The sequence below is a fragment of the Halichoerus grypus genome, chromosome 5 (genome assembly GCF_964656455.1).
Source record: "Halichoerus grypus chromosome 5, mHalGry1.hap1.1, whole genome shotgun sequence".
NCBI lineage: Eukaryota > Metazoa > Chordata > Mammalia > Carnivora > Phocidae > Halichoerus > Halichoerus grypus.
This window is the reverse complement of record NC_135716.1, coordinates 69,480,612-69,486,611: the sequence shown is the minus strand read 5'-3', so window position 1 is coordinate 69,486,611 and position 6,000 is coordinate 69,480,612. Positions and strand designations below refer to the sequence as shown.

The 6,000-nt window shown below is 51.7% G+C and overlaps 1 protein-coding gene across 5 annotated transcripts in view; it reads left to right on the top strand.

Moving 5' to 3' along the window:
• Nucleotides 1-744: 744 nt before the first annotated feature.
• Nucleotides 745-6,000, top strand: part of CHD7 (chromodomain helicase DNA binding protein 7) — a 187,221-nt gene continuing 181,965 nt past the window's right edge. For 3 of the 5 annotated variants that reach the window (XM_078072355.1, XM_078072356.1, XM_078072354.1), the window contains exon 1: nucleotides 747-1,044. The gene's annotated coding sequence lies outside the window, so the exon portion shown is untranslated. Of the gene's footprint in view, nucleotides 1,045-6,000 lie in introns of all 5 variants that reach the window. The other 2 variants (XM_078072358.1, XM_078072357.1) reach the window with 2 other exon arrangements.

The following is a 6,000-nucleotide window of genomic DNA, read 5'->3' as shown; positions in this document are numbered from 1 at the left end:
AAATCAACGCCATCTAGTTAAACTTTTTGATCTAGTAGTGGGTCCGGCTGTCCTGTCAACGAGGAGGTAGGAAAAGCAATGTGGAGAGGCAGGATAAATCTAGCTGAAATGGTATGTGTCCATTCTAAATAATTTCATGTGGGAAAATAATTTCAAGTTGAAGGATAATTACAGAAGAGACATCCAAACCCCTCGAGCCGCCGCCGTCCGCGTAGCGTTGGAAACCCCTCGCTGTGGCCAGGAGGACCGCTGCTGGCTCCCAGCCGCCGCTTCCTGCCCCGAGGCGGCGCACCCTGACTCCGGGAAGGTGCCGCGCGGGGAAACGTGGCACCCTCTCCAGCCCGCGCCCGGGGCGCTGCCGCGCGGCGGCCAAGCGCTCGGAAGAGCCCTGCCAGAGAGGCTGCGCGGCGGCCGCGCACCGGCCGGCGGGGAGAACCGCCCGCAGCGCCGGCGCCCGCCCGGGGACGGGAAGTGGCGCCCGGCCCGCCCTCCGCAGCCCGCGGCCCCGCAGCCCCGCGCCGCCCCTTTTCTCTCGGCCTCTCCCTCGGCCTCCGCCACCCCGGCCGAATTCTTGCATAAATTATGCCAGGCGCGCCTGACGTCAGGTGGCGGCGCGCGGGCGCGGCGCGGAGGGAGCCGCCGGCGGGCGCGCGCGGCCCCGCGGCCTCGGGCGCGCGCAGCGTGCCGGGCGCGCGCAGGCGCTGGCGTGCTGGGGCCGCGGCGGCGGCGGCGGCGGCGGCAGCGGTGGCGGCGGCGGCGGCGGCGGCGGCGCGGGGGTTGAGCCGTGGTAGTGCGGACGCGCTCGTGCTCGGGAACTATCGGATTAAACTTGAATCGAGTGAAATTACACAAAGGAGCGCCGCTGAGGAGGCGGCCCGGGGACCCGGAGACCCTGAAACTCGCCAGAGCCCCGTTCGCCCCCGGCCAACTCCGCGCCCGTGGATTAGCCCCCTGGCCGCGGCCGCCGAGCCAACTCCGGAGCCCGTTCTGCGTTTTGTTTTCCCCTCGGCACAGGGCAGCGGAGGAGCTCTACCGACCGACCCGGTGAGCGCGAGAGTTCGCCGGGCGCCTCCGGGAGGGGCGGCGGCAGGAAATCGCTCCGGGCCGGGGCCGGGGCCGCGCGAGGAGTTGGGAGCGAGTAGTTGGGCGTGTGCGGGGCGAGGGGCGAGGGGCGAGGGCGGGCGGGGGCCGAGGCCGGCGCAGGAGCGCAGCGCCGCCCGTGCCGTGTCGCCGGCGTCGCCGCCCGCGGGGCCCGAACCCGCGCCCCGAGCGCCGCCCGGCGCCCCAACTTTTGCCTGCGTCCGCTGGGCCGGCGGCGGCGGGGGCGCGCGGTCCGGCCGAGGGTCACTTCCTCGCATGTAAATGGCTTTTTGTTGTGCTGCCGGCGTGGGGGGGGGACGGGGGACAGGAGGGAGCGTGTCTGCGCGCGGGGGAGCGCGAGCGCGTTTCCTCCCGCCGGCGCCGAGCACGAGTTGCCGGCTCCATTCGAAAGAAAAAGGAAGGAGGAAAAGTTGGGCTCCAACTCAAGTGCGAGTGGGCGATGGGCGCGCGGGCGCGGGGCGGCTGAGCGGCGGCGGCGGCGGCTCGGGGACGGCGGCGACCCCCGCCTCCCGCCCCCGCCCCCCGCTCCGGACCGACCACGCCGCGCTCGCCGGGAGCGGCGGCCGCACCGGCGCGAACAAAGTGCGTCCCTCCTGGCGCGGCGGCGCCGGCCCGCGCGGGGACGGCCACCGGGCGAGGTGGGTCGGCGGCGAGGAAAGTGCGCGGGGCGCCGCGTGGGGCGGGGGCGGCGCGAACACGCGGCGCTGGGGGCGTCCGGACCCCAACCCGTGCCCGCCGCGGGCGCGGAGTTGCGAGCCCGGAGCCGGGGGCTCTCGGGGCTCCCCGGCGGCTCCCAAGTGCGCGAGGAGGAGAAGAAAGGGAGCGGGGCCGGGGCGAGCGCGGGGAGGCGCGGCGAGGAGGGGACCCCACCTTGCCGAGCTGGCCGGGCCGGCGGCGGCGACTGCATAATAGCGACTTTAACCCCCCGAGGCAACTCACCTCCCCCCACCCCCGACCCCGCTGGGGGTCAGCGCCTGGGGGGGGTCACCAGGTGGCCCCCGAGATGGCTCGGGTGCGCTCTGCCCCCGCAGAGATCCGCCGTTCGGAGCGTGAACGGCCGAGGTGGCTGGAGGCCAAGCGGTCAGCGGGGAAAGGAAGGAGGGCGGTGGGGGACGCGTTGTTTGTTTGGTTCGCACCGGGGACTGGGCTCACCGGGGGTGCGGGGGCGCGGGCACCCGGTGGGCTGCGGTGCGGCCGCGTCCGCGCGGGCGGAGCGCGGCCCGGGGGGGTGGGGAGGGCGGCGGATCCCGGGCGGGGGGTGGGGGGGGGTCGGGAGGCTCCGGGGAAGGAGCCGCCGGCCCCGAGCAGCCATCATTACCGAGCCGCCTTTCTCCGGATGGCTCTGCCTCGAGGAGCCCCGCGCCGTGGGAGCGCACCCCAAACTCCCGGCCGGCCGCCCGCTTTGTGAGCGCCCCCGTAGAGCGGGCGGCGCGGGGAGTGCTCCTGCTATGGGTCGGACGGTTTTCCCGGAGGTCACTTTTAGAGACTGTTCACGCCTCGATTTTAAACTAGTTTTTTTCCCCCCTCTTCTGAACAGACAATGGACAAAAGAAAAGTAGCAACCCACATGGAGAGTTTCCTTTTGAATTGCTAGAATTAGATACACTATCCAGCTCTCCACTCGCTAAGTATACTTTTTAGTTTCCCATTGTATATTATCTTGCAATCGATTTAAATAACTTATCTTGAAATATGTCCATCCTCTGGGCTCGATTGCTGGGGTATGTTGAATATTTTAATTTATTTTAAAAGGATTTATATGAAGGCCCTGATTTTTATTTTCTAAAAATATTAATTTAAGCCGTCTTTGCAGTGGGCAATACCTTTCAAAGAGGGTGAGTGTATTTCCCCCCCAATTCTCTCCCAATAACGAGAGGGGGGAGTACTCACTATACGTAATCAAATAGGGGGAAAAAAAATAGTTCTCTTTATTTCCTCACAGATAATTCTAATGATGACAAACAAATCTTAGTGACTACGACCTTAACAGCATGGGAACCTGGTTTATCCCAGTTATAATTCTATTTAGATTGTAGTAATGTGTGAGTAGTAGGTATTTCTTATTTCAGAAATAACTTGAGCAGTGATTTTATGAAGTTGAATCCGTCTCCCAGCCCCCAGAGTACATCTGTCGCGGAGTGTTTTTGTCTTGCTGTTGCACAACAGAAGCCCTCCAGTCTTTACCCTAAAATGGCAGCTTTCATTTGACTGGGGCCCATTCATTGACAATGATAATAAAGAGGCTGAAAGCTAGGTGCTTGGGGCACGGAGCAGTACTCGGTTTGCCTTTCTAGGTGATAATAAGTAGGAGACATTTTATGTCTTCCAGATTTGCTCATGAAAAGTTTATTTTCCCCAGAAAAATCTGTACTGTAGAAAAAAGTTACTAAGTAAACAGAATTTGGAAATTGATAGGGACTTGCAGTAAATTTTAGGAACCGAATTTTCTTATTTTGCCACTAGTGGGAATATGACATTCTCCCCTTTTTGATGACCTGATAAAGAGAATAATGGATTTTTGTGAGGCTTGTAACAGGTGAATTTCCTCACCATGACACTTAAGAATTATTTTCCAGCACTATGTATTTTATAATTTATATTCTCTTGATATGTTCTATTTTTTTTCCTCCCTCTGTGCAAGCCAGTAAATTGAAGCCTGAGGAATTCTAGGTTTTTCAAGATTCAAATGAATTTTTAGGTAAGAAATGAATAATAATATAGACTGGCATGGGAATTCCAAACTAGTTATATTGGTTTAATCAATAGGTGTATTTTTAAGTTAATTTAAAAAATTACTTCCTTTTCTGTGTCTTTACATGGAAGTTAGGATAGAAAAATGATACAGGTTGTGTATCATACGTGATGGTGATGGTTTAAAAACTCAAACATTATTTTCCTCTTTTGAGGAAACGATAACGCCTTTCCCCCAAGTTTAAAATATAGAAGTCAAGTTTAAAATGCGTCTAGTAACTTATTTTTAAAATAGAACTTTCATAGATTCACCTGTATTTGGTTTAGTTTTTAATTAGTGGGACTTATAGGACTATTTCCCAAACTTTTTTTTTATGAGAGTCTTTCTTTTACTGAATTAAAATGAATATCGTGAGGAGTACCTTTATAATAATGTATCAAAGAAACGTTACAACTTTCTCATACAAACACAGTCAATAATGTAATATTTATAGTATGGTTTTTAAGCAATTAGGTCAAAAGAAAAAGAGTGTTTTCATCTGTGAGAGAATACAATCTGAGTGCTTCAGTGTATAAGAGCAATCTAAGTGCTAAGGTTAGGAGTAGTTATCTCAGACCTAGGTTTACAACATTTTATTCCCTGTGCTTAAGAAAGTTTGCTTGCGGTAAAGTCGCCATCCATTTTTTACTCTTGTTTCAGTGTTCACTGGTAAGCCTTTCGGTGTGTAAATGACAAATACGAGGCAGGGCTTTCCCTCAGAGAGTTTCCTGTCTAGTGGGAGAGAGAGTTCTTCAGGTAACCAAATACTCACATTTAACTTTTAAGGTTAACTTTGGAGGTAGTTATCTTTCATCCTTTATTATCCATATATGGCCTTTCGGATTTGATAGCAGACACCAGGGCCATCTTATAAACATCTATAAATAAGGCATTGCAAGAATAAAAATGCTTAGTCAGGGCTGAGTAAAGTGTGTGACTACAAAAAAAAAAAAAAAAAGCCCTTAAAGCTTCAGCTTTGTAATAAAGTGATGTACTTTCAGTATTCAGATGGTTTCTAGATGTAAACAAACAAGCACTTAAATAGCTATAGGTCACACAGCTAAATTCACTAAAAGATGGTGAAGGAACATTTTGGATGATGTTGAGATGATGTCAGGAACACATTGGCCCTGTGTGACTCTCATTGTCTTGCCCATTCGTATGGACACATTTGTGTATCTTTTAAAAAAAGCTATTCTTTTTTATGTCACTTGAAATTCAGAGTTTAGTATTATATCTAATCAGGTTTCTAAAGTCATTATAGCTTTATTTGGGTAATAAAATTTTCCTTTTCTTAGAAAACTTTATTATTTTGCATTGCTTCTTAAAAAAAAAACAACCCTTTGATATTCAAAGATGATGGATGATGGCAAAGTATAAAAGAAATTGGGAGTAAATGATCACCTAATTTTTCTACAAAAAAGAAGAAGATGTCATGTTGTATTTCAGGTTGGTTTGCAATTATGACAGGCAGAAGACCATAGCTGATTATGGTGGTAGTTAGGAGCTGGGAAGGTAATTAAAAACGCTACTGCTGATCTTTTATATTTTACTTTTATCAATATATTAAAATTTTTAAACCACACCTTTGTGATAAGAATAATGAATAGAAGTAGGAAATCATCAGGATATCGTCAAATAGAAATTTATCTTAAAATCATTAGTGAATCTTTGGATATTTAGAGAGTGAGGACCTTAGAGAGCTAGTCTAACTTTCTCATTTTACAGATTAAGAAACTAAAGCCCAGAGAGATTAATTAAATGAACTGCCTCTGGCTGGTCACCCAGTATTACAGGGCGGTCTTGGTCCTGGTTGTCTGCTTGGTGCCTAGCTTGGTGCCAGTGTAGGGGAGGTACTGGGTTTGTTTGTGTTGGATGACTGAACTGGCTCTGCAAGAGTCTCGCTCTCCCTCTTAGGTTCTGATCAAAAGTACCTTTGGCTTAAGAATTCAGCGCAGCTCTTAGAGGTGTTCTTAAGCCGATAATAATTTGTCTCTGCTATGTAATGGTTTGGAGGTTTTTTGTTTTTTGTTTTGTAAAACTGATTATCCATATAGAAAAATGCAGAGATAATTATTCCAAGATTTGATTACTGTTTTCATTTTAGAAGGTTGTATTCATTATCATAACTAGATTTCTGTACCTTTTAACTAACGTTAGGTGACTGA